The 27,135-nt window shown below is 35.1% G+C and overlaps 2 long non-coding RNA genes across 3 annotated transcripts; one reads left to right on the forward strand and one right to left on the reverse strand.

Annotated features, from left to right (window-relative positions):
• Nucleotides 1-2,584: 2,584 nt before the first annotated feature.
• Nucleotides 2,585-3,057, reverse strand: LOC138133566 (uncharacterized). Its single transcript, XR_011160414.1, has 2 exons — nucleotides 2,882-3,057; nucleotides 2,585-2,822 (listed from the first exon to the last, which is right to left on the reverse strand). It is a non-coding gene; the product is annotated as an uncharacterized lncRNA (long non-coding RNA).
• On the forward strand, nucleotides 2,737-27,135 carry LOC138133568 (uncharacterized). Of its 2 annotated transcripts, XR_011160416.1 has the most exons (4): nucleotides 2,737-2,867; nucleotides 3,051-3,290; nucleotides 23,497-23,691; nucleotides 23,745-27,135. It is a non-coding gene; the product is annotated as an uncharacterized lncRNA (long non-coding RNA). The 2 variants fall into 2 exon arrangements; XR_011160415.1 differs by lacking the exons at nucleotides 23,497-23,691; nucleotides 23,745-27,135 and having other exon boundaries at nucleotides 3,051-3,779.

Below are 27,135 nucleotides of genomic sequence, written 5' to 3' on the forward strand. Positions count from 1 at the left end.
TAAGAGACGTTCCCATATATTCCAGTTCGAATCCATCATCTTCCATGGCAATATTTTCGCAGCAATAAAAAAATTCGCTTGCGATTGATCTGGCATCACTTCGACAACCCGAGTTTGTAAAATCTCCCTCTTGCTGTTTCAAAAAAGTTAAATTAATTTTGCGAATTAACATTGAGGGGAACGAAGTTTCGGCTGGTTTTATTGGCCATCAGGAGATCAAGTTTTAAATTGTTATTCTTGGTCCGAGCTGAGTTTTGAAGAGTTGTACGGTTAAATACAAACAAGAAAATAAAAACACGCCCAACAACACTATTTGAAATTTAAAAACCGCCATATCAAAGTTGCCAAAGTGAGGAAGAAGTTGTGGAAGTTGTGGAAGTCAAAGAAAAGTCGGGAACTTGTGACAACTAAAAGTGTATGAATATGGATGTCGGTATCGATCGATTATTAACATGTGATGAACTGAAATGGTATTTGCTTCATGGTTGAGGACTAGTTAAAAGTAGCATATAGATAATCTCCGTTTTAATCAAATAAAGTCGAAATGTAAAAGGATTCTTCTCTGGTGTGTAAAACCACATCAGAAACGACCACCGTCGAAATGTTTGTTCTATTTTTAGAGAAGAATTTGGAAAATCCATTTAAATTGGAATCAAAGCATGAATACGGAAACAGGATCTCAGCTTATTATGAATGGAGCTCATAAATAAATTTGAAAATGATTTCGTGAACATTTTTATTAAAGAAATGTGTTTAACAGTAATCGATTTATTTCTTCTTGTTATTGCAGAAAATTGTCAATAGACAACGAAAATTAATTTGTGTTAATAGTTCGCTAAACTATTGCTCAACTTTCATTTGCTTGAAAAAAACAATCTAAAAATATTTGTAACAAAAAAGATGAATACTTATTTTAGTTTATAGTTTTCAATATACTTTTGCTTTAAATTCTTCAACAACTAATTTTCCCTTGAAATCCTGAATATTTTGTTCTATATTTTTGCTGAACGATTTCATTTCAGTAAACTGGAGCTTTCTGTTAAATGACATAAAAAAATTAATTGTTTCAACTTTTGTTACTAAAGCATTATTATAAATCTTCATCAAGATACCTGACGTATTTGAGTGAATGAAAATGTCTAAACTAATATATGAAGTACATATTATAATATATTTTGAACTCACTACATATCTTAAAAATGGCATTTACCAACCGCATAGTAGAGCGCCAATATCGTTTTCGCGCACTACTATGCGGTCGCAGGCCATTTTGAAGCACTAGAGCGCGAAATCGATGTTAGTGCACTAGTGCGAATGCTTTTTGGGTGATTTTGAAGCACTAGTGCGCGAACGCGCCTTTTTGAGCATTCTGAAAATAATTTGACTTGATAATAATAAACTCTGGTTTACAAAACACTATTTCTCCAATTTGAATGATGAAAATTTCGAAAGAGTAAAAATAAATCGCTATTAATTCGACTGACACTTATTCACAAACGGTATACGACAAATCAGACGTAATGTTCGTTTCATAAAATATTGTACAAACTTCGATGTGAGAAGACGTATTCGGCACATTCGCGCAAATGAAGCACTCGCTCCCTCGTCGCTCGTGCCTCAAATAATACGCTCATGCGCGAAAAATGTCTTAACGAGTCCGTGCGTAAATTGGCCTCTTTATAGCAGCGAGTGAAACAAGTTTGAGTTAAAATTTGACATTTACTTATACATATTTCGGTTGTTCTATAATTTTTTTAGCCAAATTGGAGATATTGTTCTTTGTTTTCTGAAGTATACCACACTCATACATCAAAGTCTTTGAAGGCTAAACCTGTGGCAGCGACAGCAACATAATGACAAAGTTGTGATGAGCACTGCACAACTGCTTCTTCAGATAATGTTGTAACAAAGTAGTTCCAGCTAAATCGAGCATAAAAAAATACATTTTATCTAAACTTTGAATTATAATAATAATAATATTTATAGTGGATTAGTTGTAAATAAAAAGTTGTGATGCCGAGAGAAGACATATAATTTCCTGTAATAACATGATAAACTCTGATTGGAGATAATTTATGATTAGACAAGTGACCTTTACGTTGACGCAGGTAACACAAACGAAAACAGATGTCGTGAAATGTGGATGGTTGAAATGTAGTTTGTAATTTGAAATGCAATTTAAATTAGACTTATTTCTTGAGCTAGGTTAGGTGCGGTTTTAATGGAGCGATATATCAAAGATTTCTAACAGGATTTTATCCATAAAACATCAGATATCAAAGGCTCTGCATATCTCGACGATTATTTCGTGCTTTCTCGGAGTTTTTTATTTTATGCGTAGTTCGGTCTGTTTTATATTTGGTTTCTAATTTCCATAGCGGTAAAAATTGGTGTGCACATTATTTCCCACACAGAATCCAGAATGAAGCATTCTAGTCGGTCTGTTGTGAGCTTTTTGATTTATATTGTTGTTTACTAAACAGGCGGAACAGATCCATAAGTATTCATTATTTTTATTATCACATCAATCTCGGTGCACTCAATAAATGCACCGACACGTGTAAGTGCTTGGAATAACTGAAAATTAAACAAAGAACCGTCTATTTATCAAATTAATAATGGTACACGTATGGTCATCGTTAATGAAAGGAGATACGTCGGCGCGTCGAACCTATCGTGGGTGTGTCTGGGCGTCATGTGATGATAGAGGCCAATCAGACTGCTGATTGCGGTTGTCATCACCGTCGGTGTGCCGTATCCGTAACTGCACTCGTTACTTCTGTTGATGTGTGCACATCATAACCGTTTTCCGCTCCCATTGTCTGGAAAGGTACATAAGTGAATTAAAATGTACGCTCGAGAGCAAAGTAAGTTTTCTTACACACAAAGCATTATCTCCGGCAACATGCAAGAAACTAATCAGCGTTGCCGTGTAGTGTATTTTTTCGCTCGTACCTGTCCGGCAGTATCTTGAGTTTCACTCCTTAAAAATGTCCATGTGAAAGAGACGAAGTTTTTTTGAGGTGATCTTTATCTTTTGTTTCTTTCAGAAAACACACGCCTTGTTCTGGTGAAAGAGTAAAGCTACTTGACAGGAACCGAGACTGCTAATTACCTCTTTATGCCGGGGACTATTCTTTATTCCGGAACGAAAGTTTTTTGTCGGGCATCCCGTACAAGAGAGAAAAAACATTCCGTACACCACCCACCACGAGGGAAAGAATGACTTCTGACTGCCTCACAATCGAACTGTTGCCATAAGAAACACTCCCGGAGTGATGTATTGTCGAGTGAGAAATTCATTAATTTCGTGGGGACTCGGTTTACTTTGCCACTACTTTTCCTCGCCCACTGTATCTTTTGCATTTGTGCGTGAACGATTTGTGTCAACAGAAGTCAGCGACGCAAACACCAAAACAATCGCTGTCAAATGTGTCAAAAGCTATTTGACAGATAAAATCGGGATTTACGGTGGCGGCTGACGTGCCGAGCTTTTCGGAGTTCTTCGCCTCTCGCGTACGATGTAATGTGGAAATGTCTTGATTTATGAGCCATCATTAAGAAATTTATGTATACGAGTTTAAATTTATCGAAGAACCAATTACCTCATTATTAAAGATTGCAAGATCAATAAATGTTGCGCAATTTATCTTGCTGAAGTGGTGGCCGTAACGGAAAAACAAAAAAAAAAACTGTGTGCTCTAGATAATTTGTGATCAAAGTGTGCTGAATATCCGGTCTTATCCTTTAATAAATGTCACTTCTGACGTTTCTCATTACTGTGGTTATATTCTTGTAACGCCGAATTAAGCTCAGACATGACTGAGCTTTCTAACGACTATTCGCGGAAATTGTAAAATTGTATTGTGACAACGTATTTTTTTAAATTTGTTTTTCCAGAAAATCATAGAGTATAAAATCTTGACTTCTAGGAAAGAAATAATTAAACAAAAAAAAAACAACATAATAACATACGTATCCTATATAAACATAATAAGCATACAAGGTCAAGTTATTTTGCTTGTAGTACCGAGACGGCCTTAATTGATCAACATTTTCTACTTTATCAGCTGATAATAGTTGTCACCCTTAATGAAAACGGTAACTTTACGTACTGACAAGCAGACGAAAAGTAACTCTTTTTCGGACCCTGACCGTGGCGCCATCTCTTGGTCTGTTTAGTAGTTTAGCATACGAAACCGACAAAATCGATAATTATCCTGTCACCATAAATTATGTAAATAAGTTATATTGCAAACAATAAATTTCTAGTTTTGTTGGCAAGCCGATATCAGTGATATCTATTGAAAAATGTAGATACAAAATAAATTTGTAATTTTTCCAATGATATCTTTTGCTTTGTAGTTCGTGCGGTTGCCTAAAAAATTTACCAAAAAGTGCCTTTGTCCTCGCCTGTTTTCAAACCTCGGCTGCGCCTCTGCCAGAAAGTTCGGCTCGGACGAAAAAGATGCACTTTTTGGCCTTGATACACAAATAACTATTTCAGTTTCAGAATAGTCCTATTTCGTCTCTTTTCCTGTGTATTCTCACCGAGACAATTATCACGAAGCAAATAATTAAAAAAGATGTAGTTGTTTCCCTTTGCTACTTTGTTGTTCTGTTACAGTTATAACAATTACGAGAGTTCCGTTAAAATTCTATTGTTAAAAATGGCGTTTATCACTCAGCATTATACAGTTATTATTTACAACATGAGAGTCGATAGATAAGTCAGCAGTAATGATCTCATGGTAGCTTGTCCGTGGAGACTTCTTATTATTTACTGTCCAATAAATAAAATAGTTATAAATAAAGTGTAATGGGTTTGATGCGGTACTACCAAGGCGATTTCTCAGGCATGTGACCGGAACAAGTGAAATTATATGGGGAAAACGGTAATAACGTTTTAACTATGTGAGCTTCAATAAAAAAATAAAAATTACGAACTGCTTCGTTATTACTTAATATTAATTACAGTTTTAAACAAGCGTTTTCCACGGAGTGAGCCTTGTAATGGTAACGGCTTAATTTAAGAGAAATTTACGACATCCTCCTCTATTTCTTTGGTAAAAATTACTGTACGAAATTAAAATTACCCACCACGAACCAAGTTGTAATTTATTTTTTCCTCGCACTCGGCCCACATAAAATAAATAATCGCCCTGTATATTAGATAGCAGTTAATTAAACGAGTGGAGCAATTAATGGCACGAAACGGAAAACATAAACCAAGTTTATTTCCGATAGGCTACACCCCCTTTCCTCTAGAACATAAACATAAACACAAATTGTGTGCTGCAATTATTATTCATTAGTCGGAATTATTACCTCAGTTATTGATGATGAATTGAAGACGGAGTGGTAGTTAGGGCCGACGAATGAAATATTAAAAAATCGCGTTCGTTAATAGATTATTTAAACCCCTTCTGTAAGCGACTTCCGCGTCTAACAACGTGATCCTTCCATATTAAAGGGTAATTATGGGCATTACCAACCACTCTCACCGGAACATGGAGCTCGCTTCCGGCGGGTCGTGCTGCGAAGTGCTCATGTCCCCACTCCTGCTTGCTTTATCCATCAGGTAAACAACGAACCCGATAGGGAGACCAGGATCGAATTATTTATTTATTTGATGATGAGGAAGTGAATCATGATTTTTAGGATTCCAGAGGAAATTACGACGGAGCGGTGGAATTTTTCTTCAATTATTCAGACGGGAGGGACGTTTTGTACTAAAGTTAATTTAAGGAAAAAATGACATTTTTCGAGTGCCCCTGCACGTTCTCCACTCGAGAATTGCCTCGCTGTATGCACGGTACAAACAGAAACGTTTAGTTATATTGTTAGGAAATTAATATCTTTCAATTTAATATGCTGCTCATAATTCCGTTCTTTTCTAATTTCGGATGTAAATGCGAGTCATGAATTATCTATCCAACGTAGCGTGCTATTATTTTAGTCTTTTCTTTCGTCCCAGGAAATAAACTGCACGAACAGCTCTTTTCGGAATCTACATACACAATCCCGGTTATTCTATTTCTTTAACCGTAAAACGTTTAATTTAACCGAGACGCAAAATACCATTTTTACTGCTTAAACCCACAAATTTCGTTGTGATTCCACCGACATTAATAACTAGAAGAAAATATTTTTCTTTTGGACAAGTCATCAATGTTTTACACGACGGTCCACTGACAAGAACAGGAAATTTGGTTAATGTTTCTTCCTTTTGCCTTCGGAGAAATAATACACCTCTTTAAAGCCGCAAGAAATTCATAAAGGCATGAAGGAAGTATTAGGATAATCTGCACCTTCATGTGAAGTGGTTAAGAACCAGTCTGGAGATTTTAAACTTGCAGAGAATCTTGCAAACATGCTCCGAGTGCCGGATATTCCAGAATATAGCCCAGTTATGATCAGTAGATATGGAACGAGTTTAAATTAAAAATAAATGTTTGAACGTGATTGAAACGTGAAGGGAATTAAGGTGTTATGCAAACTATTGAATTTCGTAGATTTTAATATTAAAATATGTTTTCTCAAATGTTTGTGGGTTTAGGAAGTCTGTTTTTGCAAAAATCTTCACTCAGTCACCGATTTATTATGAGAGCTTAATAAAAAATTCCTGACATGGCATTAAAATATTTTGCATAGAGATGTAACAAGATTTTTGTATGTAAATTTTCAACTTCAATGGACACCTAAAAAAATCTCGTATCGGGTGTTCATTTAAATTATCGTTAAAGTAGGCATTGAACAATCGATTGTGAACGCACCACGGAATACAGATCACGGAGAAGCTGTTAAAATCTAACCTCACTTTTTGCGTTGTTTATGTTTTTACTCTGCAGACTGACAAGTGGTGCGTTCACAATCGACTCTTCAACGCCAACTTTGAGGATACATTTAAAAATGAACTCCCGATGCTATAACGCTTGGCGTGACATACTGGCAACGTTGCATTATTGTGACAACAGTGTAATTGAAGGTTAGAATGTTCGCTTATCTCATTGTCAACATTTCGTTCTTTTTGATAATAAACTTTTTCTGTTTGTTTTCAATTCCAAATATGTATTTTTTTCACATTTTTATCAACTTATCCTCCCACGCTGGCGTCCTTAAACAACGATTCGGATGTAAACATCGGCGATGTCAACTTAGAAATGTAGTACAACGTTGCCACTTCTTGACGCCTTCAAAGATCTTGCCATATAATTTTTTTTAATTTCCTTTAAACTTTTATTGTTATAACTGAACTGAAGTACTTTTTCTACAAGAAAATAATTTCAATTTGTCGCCACATTGGATACGTCACGCAGCACGGTGGAATTTTTCTCGGTTCAAAATTTGCGCAAGCAGAAAAATTCTTGAGCACCACTAGTATATACAATCCTTTGTCACTTGTTGTTATTCTTCGTTTCTATTTATTTTGGATGTCGCTGTTGCACTTTGCTGTCACATTTAAAATACGCGCCAAAATGCCTACGTATTCCTAGCAGTAGAGTGTCGCACCTAACCACAACAATCCAGAACAAAACTTTTTCCTGACGCTGCTTTATCATTATAAAATGTGTTTTTTTCACTACTAGTAATAAAGTCTAGCGTTATCGGTTGTCATAGAACACTGAGAAGTTTCGTTTTTCTACGTTGGCCCAGTGACAGGTAAATAATTTTTCATTATTAACCAGGGGTGAATAATGGACACAGATCACTCACTAGTGAGTGATCTGTGATAATGGAACAGCCGTCACTTAGCAACGAAAGATTGTCGTCTATTTCATTGGTTAACGTAGACGATTTTCATACCAACTGTCAAGAAATGACAACTCGGACCCGTCGCATCCGACAAAATAATTTGATTAATAATTATTATCAGAAAGGGTTTTAACGTATCTAGTAGTGAAAAAAATAGTATATAAACCACGGTGGAGAAGTCCCTTATAGCCTTCGCGCCTTACAACCCTCGGCACGCCTCGGGCTGTAATCTTGGCGCTCTGGCTATAATCATGAACTTCTCCACCTTGGTACTATTTTTGCTATTGATTTTTTATTCTCCTGACACAGTGGAACATCAAATATAAAAATATATTCTTAAATCTTCTGTCTTCTTAATGCCTTGGGTGCTGTAACGTTTTGACGAAGACTGAGTTGGTCATCAGAGCGAATCGACTGGCGAAGATAAAGAGGGCAAAACCGGTCTGCGGTTTATTTGATTGCAAATTGTTTTTCCTTGTTTCATAATTTCAGTTTAAATTATCCAAAAATTCTTAACTTAAATCATTTTGTTTTAATTGTTTCCAACTTTTTGCACACTTTGTATAGCACGAATAAAATAATTCCTAAAGGAGCTGTTTATTTATGCAAAAATATGCAATTATAATGAAAACACGTTTCATAATTTTGATTTATGCTGCACAACAAAAGCAAAATATTAAGTAAACAATTAAAAAACTTGTAACACACATTCTTAATAAAATGTAATTTATTTTAATTTTTATAACTGATGTGTTAAAGTGGTATGTTTTTATGCAAGATCGAAATCTTTATCCTTTTAGCATTACTCACAGTAGGGATCTGATTTACTAAAAATTTATTAAAAAAGAAATCACACTCGGTACTTCCTTGACTAGTATGAAGTACGTTCGAGTCTAGGAGCTTGTGGATATCTATCATGAGTATAATAATGATATATTTATTTGCATAGAGTGGTCGAAGGTAAAAACGGATCGTGCACCAGCAGGAATAAACTAGTACTTGCGTAATAAAATAATAACAATATTTTCTTCGCCCCTAGAAGAATTTTTCTTTTGGAGTTTATGATTGTTATGAGAGTACTGGTGTAGTGGCAAGTCTGCGCGACATGCGAATTATCTATCATGCGAAGACTTAGCGATAATATCTATCAAAAGAACATAATAACGAACCGAAAGCAGGCCCTTGAGGTACGTATACCTACCTCAATTAGTACTCGGCGGCGAGTCGCAGTTCTTTGGTAGACCGTGACTTTGTGAAAGTTGTCGGTGGTGTTTCCAGTCGAACGTTTGTCGATTTGTCGTCTTGGCGAGTATTGTTTTATTGGAATTGGAAACGAGTCGGAGTGCGAGTAATTTTCCGGTGGAGTTTTATGGGCGTGATAACTTGAAAGTTATGGCTTAAGTTGACTCGGTATATTTAAACAGCGGCTTGTATTATTGTGTCTCGATGGAATAGGTACGTGCAATAAAAATGCGCGCACAATAGTTACGTGGTAGAACAAAAAAGATAATAATAGAGCTGTTAAGGACGGGAATCGTGCTTAATAAGGCAAAATATCGCGCCCGGTGCGTATAAAACGTTTAATTTTCCGTAAAGAGAAACATGTTCTTGTGGTAGCCGAGTGTTCAGCAGTAGGCTAATTGTCGATATTGCGATATGGTAATTGAGAAAGCGTGATGGTAAAATGTATTTATTGAGAGATGTGGCGAAAAAATCACGCACGGTAGTACTAATTTTCTACGGTAAATCGCAGAAGTCTTCAATCAAAAAATTTATGGAGTCTTGGGAACAAATTGATCACCACAAATAACAGACAATTTTTGAAACCGTAATAACTAAGATTTCAGACAAGCAATTTGTGTTGCTAAACACGGATAACAAATTTCTTTTTGTTTTTATTACAAGTAGGATTTTTACATTCATTCTTTGCTAACAATTAATAGTTTCTGATTGTTACTTAGTCCTCCAAAATGATGAATGATGTATTCACTATTGATTGTTTCATTATTTCTTCGATTAAGTGATGGAGTAAAATTTTCAGAAACTGTAACAGTTCTCTTATCTCCAGTTTTGCTTGAAGTGTCTTCGTTACTGAAAAAAAAAGAGAGAGAAGTTGTGGGAACGAAAAATGGAGTGTCTTTATCAGGACAAGACAAAAGGGAGTGAGGGTAGAAAAGGAAGTACACAAGAATGATCAACCCCATACCTTTTGGGGTGTACTCGTATATAGGAGTCAAAGGGTAAGGGTGGAAAAAACAACGTAATGACAGGGGAAGGATAGTAGAACAGGTTAAAAGGTGTAAGTGGCTGGAATATCTGTTTAGCGAAAGGGATATAACAGCAGCAGATGTGAAGAAACTGGCATGAAAGATAAATATGGTAGATATTACAAAACAAACACAAGAAAGTCGTAGAATTAAGACAAGAAAGAAAAGAATGATTTTAGATTGGAATTAAGAAAGTAAGAAGTGGGTACGAAAATAAAAGATTTTGAAGTACTGGAACAAATAAAAGAAATGTTACTTTGGAAAACATTTTTGTGTTGGCTTTGATTAGTCTCCACTGTGCCTAGATTTTGTCTAAAGACATATCGATTCCTTGGATCTTTCTTGATTTTTGTTACCCAAATTGTCAGCCGAAAAGTCGAATACAGCGCTTCAACTAATGATGCACTCGGCCTCACCTCATGTCTGAAACCTAGTTTTCACGCTATAAAGTACCCCTACCGTACCGTAATGTGAATAACTATTTAAACGATTTTAGTAATTTTACAAGATCTATTCTAAATTGTTTAACTCAGTTAATTCTTTTTTGTAAATCCTACTTAGCAGAATTAGCATCTACAGTATGTCACATTAAAAGTGAATACAGCGTGATGTTTTTGTTACTTTTACGATTTGAAGTTTTGCACAGTGCATCTTTTGAGCTGTTCAACTCAGAAGTTGTAAATCTCGCGATGCGACCAACTTTTAATATTTTACTTCGTGTTGGAGATATCAAAAAAAGTTATTAGAAAAAGTTGTTCAAAATCGAATTCAGGCTCCACATCCCAAGTTTCAACCGAAAACTCGCATTTTCATTTTTTAGTAATGTTACACACAGTTCTGGTTTTGATTTTCAGTACTACTGAAACAAAAGAACTTGTTAAAAACAAATGACATAAATACAATAAATAAATAATTCTTTATTCAAGAAAAATTGCAACAGTTATTGAAACCCAAATTGAACAATTGGAAATTATTAAATGCAACACACTGTATATTAAACTCATTAGACAGTTTCTGACACCCGCACACTATATCTCCATATTAATACAAAACTCATCACAACTATCTTTTAAAAACAAACAGATGCGGTAAAGTTATTATAAATGTGTCCTTTTTCCAACAGATAACTGAGAAAATGTATTTAATTTTTGATAATAATTCTGTTGACAGTCTCGATGGTACCACAGTTTTATGACATCAGTAATTTATGTCTTCTTCACCACTTGACTCTCCATGGCTTCCCACGTACTACAGCCAGTTTTTTTTATGTGGAATTAGAATTGATTTAGCAATATTGATGTCACCAACTGATTGCTTGATCACTTTCCGAAAAGCCCAATTAACGAGTTAGAAAGGATAATTTGCGAAGATTTGCGATGTAGAAACAAACGGTTGGGTTGTATGGCATTCATCCAGCGGCGATTACAGCCAAGGAGGAGATATGCAATTAACGATTATTATGCTAATAAAGCAAAATTTTTTTAGCGGTTGTTTGAATGGACTTCGTGATGGAAGAGGTGAGTGACTTTGTTTGTTTAGAAAATGTCAGGGAATGGGTGTTGCAAGGGTCCCATAACGGGCCCAGCCGCATTTAGCGATGTTGTAGTAATTATTTAGTACACCTTCCCGCTGCCAGTCCGTCTAAAATATTGTTACAATAAATAGTTGGAAGGTGTGGAAGAGTTATTAGAGTGGAGCCGTTAAATGTGGTCACATAACAGCTTTATGTGCTCTGTTAGGTGACACTATCGTTAAATCTTTTCGACTAAGCCTATATTTAACAAGTGAACCCCGCATGCACTCCACCGTAAAAAATCCACAAAAAGGACAATCGTCCGGGGAAGCGCTAGTCCGTTGAACCCGTCATAGATGGCGGTCTCTGGCTGAAAAACTAGTTCCGTTGGGCGGCGAAGAACCGATGCGTGCAGTCATACTTAGTCGGATTTTCCAAGTTTATAGTGGGCTTAAGGAGATTTAAGAGGCGGAGGTGTCCTTTTCCGACTGGTGCTGGTCTTAGATTTGTAACATTCTTCAGCTTTAACTTGTCCCACGACGTATCTGTCAGGAGGGCCTTGTTAACGTGTCACCGAAAATAAGTTTTTTTTCAATTAAAAGCGGATCAAAGCACCGGATCAAGTTTACGCTCGCTTAAACAATAAATCGACAAATTTTATTCCGTCGCCTGTTTTCTGTTTTTATTAAAATGAATGGCGGCAGAAAATTTATAGCGGCCACCGATTATGAAAGTCGAGATTTTGATTTATGTTTATTGACTATTTTTTCTCTCATGAAACGTAATCCGTGAACAAATCCGAAATAATTGAATTTTTGACGGGCACTGATTGAGGCGTTGCCATGCCGGCTCCCATAATTTTGACCGCAGAGAAATTAAGAAATCCGAGCGAATTAATTCGCCTGACGAATGGAAGAAAAATGAAGATGTCGTAAATTTTGCACAATCGCAAGGAATTACCCACTCGAACAACTTATCCTTTGTAAACCGCATCTAAGTTATTTCTCTCGTATGGCTGCGATGCTTGCAGGAGAAATGTTTAGAGCACTTAAGGATGTAGTTTATTGTTGTTAAATTAATCAACAGTGAAGCTAGCGGTATCGTTCCAGACATATTGCTACTGAATTCGTGAAGTCTTGAGGAATCGTTAACTACTCGGACAAGATATTCTAATTCGAGTAGAAACATCTTGCCCGCGGAGTAAACTCTGCCCAGAAACTCCACCGAGACCGTTTTGGCAAAGTTCTCAAGTTCTGCAATCTCATTTCAGTTTTAACTCTAGAAACTTGTACAGAAAATTCTGCGTTTTAACATTTTTGCAAATACTCACCAAAGGAATGTTTTCTTGCAAATATGTCAATAATAATTAAAAACAAAACTAAACGTTTGGTTTTATGGGATGTCTTTCACAAGTTTCGCTGATTGTCAATCATAGTTTCCACATTTGGTCCTCAAACCTGACTTCCCAAGCGAAATAATCTTATCTATCTTTCTCTGATGTTATATTTTCCAATTGTTTGTTGAACTAAAATAATGTAAAATGTCTTGTTTCTTTTACAGAGTGTCCCACTTAAAATAAAGACTGATATTTTAGTTATCTGTATGAAGTCATGTAGATAATGAAAATGTTAACTCTTCATTTTAAGTGCGACACGCTGTATATTTTTTCTTTCTCACTTTTACTCATTATTATTTTCCTTCTGCATGTTGTAAAATAATGTTTTCTGAAATTTAAGGTTTCAATATTTTTGCTAGGTTTTAATTTAGTAGTAGCAGTTAGGTACCTAAGTTTATTAACACTGGTTTATTTGTTTATTTAGGAATAAACCAATCTCTCTGGATTCCAAAATTGAAGAAATAAATGATGAAAATAAGTTGTGTTTTGATTCATTCTAAGAATTTTTTAAAATTAATTGAAAAAAATATTAGGACATTTATGACTAAATTTTTACTTCTTTTTCTTTCATTTACATAAAAATATTTTTGTATCTTTGGGATAGTGAAGCATTAAAAAAAAACAAATACACTTTTTAATAGTATATTATTATACGAGTTTAACAAGACGTTGTATTATCACATGAGTGTGTTTAAAGCACGACGAGCGTAACGAGAAGTGCTTTAACGGAACGAATGTGATAATACGTCTTGTTAAACGAGTATAATATACTATTTTATCTACTTTGCTTTACTAATCCCTGAAATTTCGGCGGCTCAAGCTTTCATATTAGACTAGGGACTTTCGTGTGGGTTGGTAATAGACATTTTTCACAAAAATGTAAGGTTATATTTACTAAATTTACCTCGTAGCTTCATTCGTTACCTTGACGCCTGACGTCAAACGGCTGATGTTACCAATATAACAAAAGCTAAAAGTTACCAAAACAGTTCAATAATATGCTTCATTATTAAACTGTTTTCGGTATAATAATGAGCCTATTTGTAACTCAAAGTAGATAAAATCATTTAACGTTAATAAAGACATAACATAACATTAATTAATTATGTATTTATTTATATGTAATAATAATTTATTGATTTTACTTAAAATTGTGTCAACACAAATAATTTTGTACCGAAAGCAACATTCCTTAATAACTATGGAAAGAGGTTCTTTGTGGCTATTGTGATAATAAACTATCACTAGAAAATGTTCTCATCGTAAAATTAAAATGTTTGCAGGAAATTAAACTTTAATTGGAAAAAATCCATTGGTTAAATTGATATTTTCACACGTTTTTATAAATTAATTAGCAAAAGGAAGTGTGCCGAACTGATGTTGCTCTTTGGACCACTTAAGATCTAGATCTTGACTTCTGTTCTCTTAGCAACTGTTTATAAATAAAATACACAAAATATCTACTGAAGTGCTTTGACGCCATCTGGAAATGAGCACTACCGCCATACGCATTAGATCTGGCGAATGTCGTGGTTCTGTTTTCGCCAGTTTTTCTAAATATTGCATAAAGTATTTCATTATTCGAAATTATCAAAAGGATCTAGATCCTTAATGGCTGCTAAGGGTGCTTTTTCGGAGATGATCGTTATGTAATTGAATTGTTTTACGAGAAGTGAATGAAAATGTAGCATAAAAACTCGCAATGATTTATTTAACCGCCGATGCAATAATAATTTCGCTTTAACTGATAAGAGCTAATCCGGAAAATATCTGTGCGAATTGAATTTGATTCGAGTCCGGGGTAAATTCGGGTTGATCTTGCCGCGTTTTTTCACGTCCTAAATTTCTATCGGCTCCGGAAAAAAGGTTGATGGGACTCGCTTCCGTTTTTCCCACTCAAAAAAGCAATTAAACTGTCAAGATACACACGTATCGGATTAATTGGTTCGAAAGTTGATTTAATTGGTATTTGATTCAGCGGGCAACACCTATAGGCCAAAAGTCCTTAATTAGACTTTTAATTTTCGTAGGAACCAAGCGAAATACGGCGAACGCACCGAAATTAATTAATAGCCGATATAATATAAATCGGTCCAATTAAAATCGCGACGGTAATTGTACCGAAAAATATTACGAGGACGGGGACGGTGGGAAATAGACGACGATGCTAATTAGCAATTCTATTGCTCCTTAAAATCTCACGGAAAATATATTGGGGTATCGATCATTTTCGTTGGTTTAGTTAATTGATTACGTTTCTAGTTCATTAGTTTCGTGAAATTTATTACTTTAGTATGCATTAGGCGGCCCACGTCGCCCAAAAAAACCAATAGAACTACAGTTAGACGAAATTTTTCAATGGCGTTGTAGGTGGACGGAGCCAGCGAGCTTTTGATGCTTCCTTCCCCGGTCATCTGCCAAAAAATAATTACCGCGCCTCACGTTGCGTTACGTTTACAGAGCGTGGGCTCCCGCTATTATAACTATTGGTGTTGCGAATTATGTAAATTTCCGCGCTACTTTACCCACAAATTAGCGGTTTTGACGTTTTAATTGTCGTATTTTAATATAGGCCCAGTTCGTGACACCCAACCCGAAACGGTCACATTCACGTGCCACCGATCAAATCTACCATCGCGAAAACGCACTCTTAATTACGCAGAACCACCCCAGAAAGTGATCCTTCATTTAAAGAATCATCTCAGGTTGGAGACGGTTTTGCACCTCACTTAAAACATGTCCCACTACGTGACGTTATGGCTGTTGGAAGCGAGTGTGGGATTATGTCAGAAGTACGTCGTCAACGTGCGTGTGACAGCTAAAGAAGGATGGTGGGTGGGGTGGGTGTTGTGGATCACCTCGTTCATAACACAAGTTTTGGTCCCCTTAATGACCTCCCATAGTTGTAAGTTGTAATTAGAGACATTCATCTTTTTTCTTAATTATCAACGACAACAACCACACTGTCTAATTTTTGTTGTCCAATAGCGTCAGGCTTAGGAGCTGTGACGTATCTTAGACATCGACGCGCTTGAGTCTTGGGCTTACTTGTCCTGCTGCTGTGGGATGCATTTTGTGCAGGAATGGGCTTTGTCGGGAGCCCAGCAGTGGCGTGTGGTGCGATTTCGAATCCGGTCGAAATTTATTTATTTGCGGTAGGTACGATATCGCCGGAGCGCCTCCGACATAACTGTACACCCGACTAATAGCCGAGATATGCAAATTAAATGTACATAATTATGCAAGCCGTCAATACGCGATCTTAGCCGATAACACGTTCAACTGGTCACAATTCCACAAATAATTTGTCACCGACTCTTATCGACGCGTATAATTCTCGAGGGGCTTCGACGGTTTTATGACGCTCATGCACCCATACGCACCTGCACAAATGACCGATTTGGAAAAATCGAAACGACCGATTACTGCCAATTATGATACATACTGTTATCGGTTGCGTTTCTAGAAATCGAACTGCTCCGATAAATCTGGCTCGGAGCTGTAAAACGGTCATAATTATGGCACGATTGCTGCTGTGAGGCAATCAGAAGACTTAATAGGCGACGTTTCGAGAATCATCAACTGGTAACTGTATTTTTGGGCGACTTAATTAATTTCATTGGGAATGAGATGATTTGTTTAATTTATCTGTCTACTAAAAATAAACGAATTAATTCAAAGTCGTGGTAGTGCTAAGAAAGTTTGAATTCACAGTTGTCTACTGAAAATCGCAGTCAACTGTCAACTTCATACACAGTGATTTTGAAACAGAGTGTTTTAGAAGTCATTTTTTGAGAAAAACGCGTTGTTTTGAGTACTACTATAGCTGCTGGATTTTCTTATGGGCTATGACTCATATCTACGCAAACGACGAAAATCGGTCTCAAGTAGGCGCTACATGTAAAGTAGTCGATGTTTTCAGTTTTCATTTACAGATTTTTCACTTGTTTCTCGGTCCGCTTTTGCACAGATATTTCCAAGGTCACAGGCCATGAGAGAATCCAAGACCTCTACTAACGGAGACTATTACTACTGGAAAGAAAACTAGTCTGGCATGTTGGGCCTTGTGCTTGTGCTAACTCCAAAACAGCCTTTTCTAAGTTGTGCCACTATTGGAACCCACGAGCAATTTATTTATCTTCAGAGAATTTTCTTTACTTAAGACTAAAATTATTTGTCCATTCCATTAGCAGCGGCAGTTTTATCCATCTGCTTGTGAAAAGATGAGTTACCTTTTTCTGCTGCTTATTAAGTAAAATACATTTTTTCATTCTCATATATATTTTTTTAATTTGCAAAAAAGATAATTAAAAAAGTGGGTTTAATCCACGAAGAAATCTTCGTGCTTACTTTTGTTAAAAAGAACACTATGAACAAATCAAAACAATTAAAATGTATTTAGACAAAAGCTAAATCCTGCTCTCATAAAACATTTTCCTGTTGACATTCGTTAACACATGGCACTCATTAATCACAATCAAATGCAGTAGAAAATAACGAAGTTATTTTACACTTAAGAGGACTGTATATTTGATGTGTAAATGTATTTTAATTTGAATACAATTGTTTATATTTTAGCTGAAAAATTAAACTAGAATTCAACATTATAAATAATTCATTTAGGAAAAATCTAATATAGTGAACAAAAAAGTAAAAAGCCTTTAGGTGGTAGGATTCAGCTGTTTATTAACATGGTTGAAAAAAATCTTTGTTTAAAATGAAACTGAAGGGTTTGCAATTTCTCTTCAGGATGAAGGAATCGACGCCATAAATTACAAAAAGTAATCAAAAACCGCATCGTAATGGATGATGGAGCATGAATCTAAAGAACTATATCTCTTACTGATACGTTGCAAAGAACTACCGTTAAAATGATGACTACAAATTGTACTCTAGTTGCCTCATTAACTAGATAATCAAAAAATTATAACAAACTGATTTAGACCGCTATTAGATAAACGACCGTATTAAAGGAAATGTACCTAGTTTAGTTTATTTCTTTGTCATTAGTGATAATAATTTATTGTCAATAGTAACATAAATTATGAACATTTTGCAAGACAAAAACTGCCAAAGACAAATTTATGAATACGAAAATGTGTGATTTAATAAATCTTAATATCGTCGGCTTTCTTTAGAAACCGTGTAAGTCCCATTTTTATTATTAATTTATTTAAATAATTATTAATTATTTAAATAGTTTTCATAATACAATGAGCAGACTGTTTTGATAAAATGCTATACAAAACTTTAATACACATTTTTTGCACCTTACTCCAAAAAGCTAACATAAAAAATAAGAATTTGAAACAGTTTTCCAGAAAAATTTTGCTAATTAGACATACGCGGTTTCTAAAGAAAGCCGACGATATGCTTGAACGATTTCTTTAAAATTAAGTGTAATTAGATACGAATTTCAGCCAATGACAAGCACTCGAGAGCGCACATTCATGCACTTGTGCAATATTCGCTAATTGCACTAGTGCATTAATTACTGCTGTCATTTGCTTGTCATTGGCTGCAATTGAAATTTGGCAGCAATCTGATTGGATTAAATTTTTTAACAGAAATGGTCAACTAAATTGAATTTATTGATTTCGTGTAGTTTTAAGAATGAAGTGAATTGCACAAAACATGTTTAATTACGTTTCACACTGTATAATTCATGATTAAACCTGAAACCTTGGCAAAAGCTGCTATTTATAATTCTTCTAATAAGGCTTTTGGGAATTGCTATATAATCAAGCGTAATTTTCCGCAAACAATGTTATCTATCTTCCTGCACCCACTATTAGTTGCACTTTTTGATTAGATCATATTTCTTCTTCTCCTATCAAGCTAAATTAATGCTGGAAACACATCTCGCAACAATCGTTGCAAGAATTTAGAATTATAACACTTTTCAAGGAACTTTCAGCATCATCAATTCATCAGCATTATGTTTTGATACATCTCCTCTCCTGCACAACGATCTATTCTCCGAGACAGGTTTTAGAAATAAATGTTCTTTTCTTGAAAAATTCGCAGCATCTTTCTTTATCAACACCGTAAAAAGTGTTTGCATAGTTATGATACATTATTCGGTGTAATTCACGTCGGTTTGTATTGATTCGGACCGAGTGATAAAATTCTTTTTTAGCACGAAGTCGACGCAACGTTTTGCTAAATTATGCATTATTGGTCCTGTGTCCTAATTTTCCGGTGCAAGCAGTAGCGCGTTGTATTTTGTGTAAAATCGATGATGCTACAGGATCCGAAACGCCGCAAAAGCGTTTCATGATGGCAAAACAGATCCCATCGCTAAATGTGTAACCTAATATTTGTTTATAACACATAAGATAAGCACTTGCATGTATATAAGCACTACTAACACTACTACTAATATTAATTAAGTTAAATGCGGCTGTTGATGCTCCAATTTATAATAACTATAATTCAGGCAAGAAGGTTTGGCACAAAATTTATGCCGTCGGTTCGAATTTCAAAGGAATCCAACAACACAATAATTATTCGGGTTGTAAGGATTATAAAATAGTTTTGTTTTTTAATTGATGCCGTGCCAAGCAATTTTTATCTCGTTATAACGCAACGGAACGAAAATTTAATGCTCCATTCGTGATCGATAACCGAAATATTTGTTTCCACGAAGTGTTTTATTTGGAACAGCTGTAGATGCGCAGATCAAAGTGTGGATCGTATGACAATTAAAACATTTTTTCGTGTAAATACATTGTTGCTAAAAATAGGTAAATAATGTAAAGAAATAGGTGACTGTTACTCGAATGTTTTTCGTGTTTCGAATCACACCAAAGGTATCTGTTATTTTATTATTATTTTGTAATAAAAATAATAATTAATAATAATCAGAAAGAAAAAATGTCTACAAGGTGTTAGTTAAGTGTCCTGCCAAACTTTAAAGATCAGATACAAAAAGTTCTCAGTCGTTTTTGGCTCAGCTGCACAGTTCATTTTAAATCTGTTGACAAAAAAAGTACACCAACTCGTTGAGAACCACTGAAAATTGTATTACAGCAGTCACTACTACCGTAAAAAAATTAAATAATATCCTTGGAACAAAAACTTTGGTAATTGTTCACTTTAACTACTTCAGGAATTTTCGCGTTTTTTCTGGCTAGACAGCCTCAGGACGTCCTCCTACATCGTTTCCCAACAGTCAAACCTTGTGCAAATGAAAATTTTCCTTACCCTTTAGTTATACTAAGACTTGGCGCGACCTTGACGCGACCTTGAAACACAACAAGAGAGAAAAAAAGGCATTTGCACAAGGTTTGAATGGTGGGACACGATCTAGGAGGACGCCCTGAGGCTGTCTAGCCAGAAAAAACGCGAAAATTCCAGAAGTAGTTAAAGTGAACAATTACCGAAACTTTTTCTTAATTGTGAATCTGAAACGATGGGGTATATTTTTTCCGCACCCTATTTTGAACGAAATTAGCATCCAAATAAAAATTGGTAGAGGAAAAATCTACCCAATCTTGCCTAATAATGAACTGTTTACATTTTGGCAGATGTTTTGCCAAACACCCTGTATACGAAAATTGTCATTGTTTCTCCACTTTGCTTTTACGATTACATTCGTAAATTACTGCACATTTTATATCTTTGTTTTTAACAATTTTTCATTAAATATCCAACGGGAAGCTTGCATTTGATATGATTGTCGTAGCAGTTATAACATTTTTTTTCTTCAAACGTCCGTAAATTATGACATTATCCTGCTGCATTGATAATGCTAAAGTGTCACTTCATTGTCATGGCATCTAACGAGCTGACGAGCGGCAGATAAAGTTATTATCTTCGCTGAGGGCGTCCGTAAAGTAAACTAGCTAAATAATTTGAAATTCCTACCTGGTTTCTTAACATGTCTTAAATAATTTGTTATGAAGGTTTGAAGAAAAAATAGTATATGTTATTTGGAGCAAAAATGGTTTTATGTGCTTTGGCTGGTTTGTCTGCCTCACTGCATTCGGCAGCCAATCTACCAGCCGCACCACATAAAACTTCATTTTTGTTCCTCATAACATAACATACTATTTTAACAATTTAAAAAAATAAGTATGTAACTGATTTTTTTTTCAATATCTTATTGGCTAAAATACTTTACTACGAAAACTCGAACATTTGTAGATTTGACATTTAAAATAAATACATTTCCTCCAGCAATTACTTGGTGTGGGCGTGCGATTTTCTTGTCAAATCTCCCACATGCATATGAATTATTTTCTGTAAATTTTTGTTCGCTTTTCACTCATGTTGTTCTACAACAACAAAGGCAGCTCCAAACATTTTCGGAAATAATTCTGGGCTGGAAACGTAGAATCTGTTCATTTAACAGTATGGATAAGAAGCTACAGAAGTTTGTCGTCACAGGAATCGAATAAATTCCAAAATCCTACAGAAATTCTCAAAAAAAAAAAATTAAAATCAAATTGATTAATTTTAATAACAAGGGATATCTTTCATATTACATAGGAGGAAAATGACGAAAGAAATTACCACGTAAAAATGTTTTGTAGAAATCTCAGTGAGGCTGTCTTAAGATAATTTTCTTCTTGTGCTCAAACTTGACACAAAATAAAAATTATACTGTAAACGTTAATTTTGTTAAACAATATTTGGTAAAGTTGTGCAAAATTGATTAAAAACACTTTTTGGAACAATTTAAGTTACCTCGTCATCGTCAGAATATTTAACGAAATATACAGAGTGTCTCAGAACTGCCTCCTCCGAGGAAAAAGGGAGTATACTGTATAAGGCTAAATGTGAATATCTGAATTTCATAGAAAAAAAGTCCTATCTCAAGCGATAATCGAGAAAAGACATCCTAAACTTGACCAATCACAGTTGAGCACCATCAAGATAGAATGACCCTAATTTTGCCAGGACAATTTTGCGTTGCGGGGATTTCGAAGTTCTCTATTATTAAAATTCCAAGTAAACTTTTCGCTGATTGTTGCGATATCACTAATTATTTTGACAACCTGTCCGATTTTTTTGTAATACCTGAGAACGAGTTTCTGGGATTGGTGAAATTGAAAACTTTATAACCCGGTTATGTGAGCTACAGGAAAATTTATTTTAGTCATTTTGGAGTCTCTTTTGCTGTTGGCACATGCCTGTTTTCTATGGGGAAGCAGTTCTGTGACAGGCTGTATAACTTTCTGCCTTTTTTGTGACATATAAAATAAAAACATTAAAAGCAAGAACCTCGATTAGAATGTGTATCAGTAAACGCTACACTCTTCTAAATTGCAATAAGATATTTTAGGATTACAATTTATCCTTCCTTTCATTTTGTATATTCATATTTTTTTATTTGACAGTACGAAAAAAAGACTAACACAGAATCTATATGAAAGTTGTTTCTTGTGACACCGGAAAACAAGAGTCGAATGGTGTGTTCCAAATAGCTCTATTTAATTATTTAAAAAAGTAGAATTATTTATTACTGTGTTGGTAATACTGGTTGATACATTTATTATTTCATTACTTTATAACATATTCATTATGTTTTACTTTTTCAAGAATATTGTCATCATCATTATTACTATCGTTACGATCAATATTACAGTAGGAATGTTAATTGGTATTACGTCATATATTTATTTAAATATTTATTAAGTAATCATGATGCAAATTATCAGTCTTCCGTTGTAGTTTATAACGACTGTTCAAACAAACAAATTTGTGATCTAGCGGAGCGTGGTTTCCCTCTCTTTTTTAAACGTAGGTCGGCTTTGTAGTTGACAAATTTTCACGTACATAACCACAGTTTGATGGCACTTTCATTTGTTGCGGTAAATGACAAATTGAAGTTTCCAGTCCATTTTATAAATTATTTCGCTAACTCTTCAAACGATTTCTGAAATTCACTCTTTCTTTTGACAGCCAAGGAAGCTACACACCGTATAGTGCTTGTATCTTCGTAAGTATTTAAGTCATAAATAAACCGAACAAATACCCTACTTAAAGACATTTATTGTGATATTGTACCTGTCAATCACTAGGCGGTCTCAGAGAAAAAAATTACCTGGGGTAGTACCCAAAATATTTGTCGGAGACCGTCTAGTGATTGACAGGCACAATATGACAATAAGACAATAAATTTCTTTCAAGCAGGGTCTTTGTTCGGTTTATTTAGGGCTTAAGTCAGAATTTCTTACGAAGATACAAGGACTGTACGTTGATGGAAACAAAAGCAAGCACCAGCCCACGTGACCACACGTTTTTGAACACACGTTACTAGGTTAAAAGAATGTCATTTATAAAATCAGAAAAATGCCAACAGATTCTTCGCTATTTTTAAAATTTCGTACAAAACACTATTAAAATTTATTAATCAAATAAAAATATGATCAAAGCCAGGGATCCTTGCCAAAATTTTGTTCCCCAAAGTTGCGCGATGTTTCTAGTTTACATCTACAATATTTTGACGTTTAGAAAACTTATCTGTCGTAAACTCAAACAAAAACAGAAAAACCAAAAACTACAATAAATCCATTAACCCGTTTTACAAAGATCCCCGTAAAATGTTTGTTTTTCAGGACGCACCTGCGAGACCGAGATTTTTCAGTCGCCAGCCAATTTTTCAACTTTATATCATCTGTTGTAACAAAGTCGCTGCACATCATACCAAAGATTAAAGTGAATATCTGGCGCATATGCAGCCTTTGCAGCGTCACTGCGTCGATAACTCGACTTTTTTTCTCTTGGCAAAGTTAATTTCACCGAAGTCGCAGGTGAGTGCAAACAGCGCTTAAACAAATAAACTAATTTCGTCTGTGTGATATAGTCGTGTCCTGTCTGGACTCTGAAATGGGCACCATTTTTATGGCCTCGCTATCTTATCAAAATGCAAAGTGGACACGGAGTTAAGCTACCAGAGTCTGCTACCAGCCAGAGAAGTGGGTGATGAATTCGATGTAATAAAGAACGGACGTTTTTATTTTTGATAATAATGCGAATACCGTGTCGGTCCTTGATACAGATGTCGCTGTCGCCGTTTCAATCTGACTTATTACAAGGAACCAACAGAAAAAACTGAATTATTGTGTTATCGACGGTTTCGAGGAACCGTGCGGTCACTCGCAGGACAATTAATTATTCCAGTAATGAGCAAGGCTTAATAGAAAAGCGGACGAGGCAAATGAAAAAATATAATGCATTAATAAGAGAACGTATTTAATTAATTAAAGCGGTATTACCTTGCACAATTTTATACCTTTCAAATTATGTACATTGACGTAATTAATTTTTAAATACTTCGCTGATTCAATCTGGAAAATATTAGAAACAGTTTGACCACCGAATTGAGTTTCGTCAATCAATTATAAATCTACTCCCATATTAAGACCTCCGTCATTTTTGCACCCTTCCATAATTCAATTTGCTGATGCGAATTTCGTCTGCATTTTGCTTATTTCAATTACTGCAGAGTTTCCTTCATACAAAAACCGCATTTTAATCAAAACTCTTCATATTCTATTTATTCTAGCTCTAACCACCTACATACACGAATATTCCGTATTTCTCTCATCAGATACTTCTGTCCAAACCCACGTATTTTTTTGCCATGTTTATACAACATTATAATTCAGCCATTATGTCGTGCAGAAACCCTTTTTATTTACTTTCATCCCTGATGAGTGTATTTTGAATAATCGATCAACACATTAAAATACGACCGTTGCATCATGAAACAGCCTCGAGCTTTATTTTTTCAACGCTGTAAATTAATTAATGAAAGTAGTAACAAACAGATTTTATTTTATTTACCATCTACATCTATGGTGTTGTGAAATGGTTACTTATGGGTGTAGCAAACAAGTATTTGGACCATCGTCTTAAGTGAAACAATAAAAAATTTGCTGCAGTTGGATGTCGTAGCATCTTTATGCGTACTTAGCCGTGACTAATGATGTTGGTAGATATCTATGTATGCAGGTATTTACCATATGGGTTTACTGTGTCACAGATTGGGAGCATTACTCTGTCTGTATTGTCTAATCAGCGGCACAAATCAATTAATCAGTCTTTGGAATGAGTTTGAAAAGAGCGATTGTCAATCTCATGGCATCGAGAGATGAATCAGTGGGGAAAGTCTGAACGTTTAGTTTTTAGTTTCCAGATAATTTTTCAGAGTTGATTCGTTTAACGTCAAGCCAGGATCTATAAATTCGAATTTTTTACGTGAAAATATTTTTCCGAAAGACTTCATAAACAAGCGACTGTCTATATTTTATAAAGTCTGTAAACGCAAACTAGTTCTAACAAATTTTTTTCTAAACGGTAACATAAATCAATTTGGACCGCAAAAAATTCCGACAGCTTTATTTATCACCAGACACTGCCAACAATTAAACTATTGATGAATATTTTAAAGTTTCACAACATTTTCCGACCAATTAAGTGCGACGCTAGAGCCGTGTGTTCTTGTTTGGTCAAGTGTGTTGTTTATGTGGCCGTCGGTGGGTCCCATCTTTTTTCAAAAATTTACATACAGTGACCGAATGTACGCCGACAATTCTGGCGTTTTAATAAATAACTCCAGTGAACGGGGACACGTTCGAAAATGAGACGTAAAAAAATGCACACTAAAAATCAGATAAAATTTAAATGTCGATTGTCTTTGTTATCGTTGACTGTTGTACAATTTTTTGTGAGGCTTGACTACAGCATGTGATGATTTCATAGTTCCTTAATAAGTATTCATGAGGACGAGGAGCGATTTATTAAAATCAAGTCGTCCGCGTTTGGGATCGCGGGTGTGGTCTAATATGGGAACACCTTCCTACAAATGTGCCAACTGGATTTTTGGGAATATGCTAATTTCGGGTGGGCCAAAGAGGCGAATTTGACGCTTCCACTCACGCTGAGAACCATGTTTGAAGCTTTGCGAACCAGTTGGGAGCTGGACGATACAGAAAGAGTTGTTGTTAGGTACCGCGAGGGAAAGAAATTAAAGAATTGAAAGGGACTTCCAAGGAAGTAGTAGGAAGATATCCAGTACCTAAATAGAGATTGATTCTACATTATGTGTAATACACTGCTAAAATTCACAACCGCCAATCTCTTAAGCTTAGAATATAAAACAAGGAAAGAAGTGATGAAAGATTTAATAAAATAGAAACAGGTAAAATTAAAGCTCTAAAGGAAGATTGTTGCTATAACGAACAGATTGCTTTTCGTGAACAATTTGGAAAATTAGGATACAATTATAAGAGATGAGTTAAGAAGGTAAGTAGTGAAGGAGCGAGAAGAAATACATGTACATGTGAGACGTCCATCCAATTCATCATCTGGCGGAAGAAAATTAGAGAAGCCATTGGTCTCCAGCAAGTTGCTGAAAGGACACTTCAACACGCTGAATATGTAACGCGACTGTACTTGGTGGAAAAAGTGCCAAATGTACTATAAAAGGAAAAATTTTAATAAATGTAATCTCTTAGTATTTATATTTTTATTTTATTTCTTGCGTTGGTTAGTCACATTTGGAGTTCTCACTGTCTAACTTGCACATTTTTTGTGAATTTTAAATGAATTAATTTGATATCTTGTGTAACTCCAGGCCTCAAGTATCTGGTTTACGCCTCTAGAAGGTCTGTGCGAGATGTCCAAATTAGATAGTGTCGACCACTTGATTTTAATTATTGTTCCATAAACAGCAAATTATCTGTCGTGGTCTAAACTGTAGAAGAGAAAATATTTTTTTGCTTTTTCATATATGCAGAATATTGAGATCTACATTATTTTATTAAATACATACTGTGCAGCGGTATATTCGTTAAATTTGATTCTTATTTTTAAGAAATTATTAGAAAAAGTTTTACTTTTCGGTTTTGAATAAAGTAGAGGTCTTGGATTTTCTCAGGGGCTATGAGTCATATCTGCCCCAAACGACGTTTTCAGTTTTCATTTAAAGATTATTCGCCCGGTTTATCGCTCCGCCTTCGCGCATATATTTCCAAGGTCACAGCCCATGAGAGAATCCAACACCTCTAATAAAGAAATATTGACTATTGAAAATAACTAGAAATTAAAAAGCCAAATTTGCGTTGAAACTCGGTACAAAGGGCTAAAATTTGATTCTGAATAATTTTTATAATAACCTCCAGCGAAGCAAAATGTTGAAAATTGACGGTATTCATGAGGTCGCAGTTAGCTGGGTTTACAACTTCCAGCTG

This window comes from Tenebrio molitor, chromosome 6 (assembly GCF_963966145.1).
Source record: "Tenebrio molitor chromosome 6, icTenMoli1.1, whole genome shotgun sequence".
Classification (NCBI taxonomy): domain Eukaryota; kingdom Metazoa; phylum Arthropoda; class Insecta; order Coleoptera; family Tenebrionidae; genus Tenebrio; species Tenebrio molitor.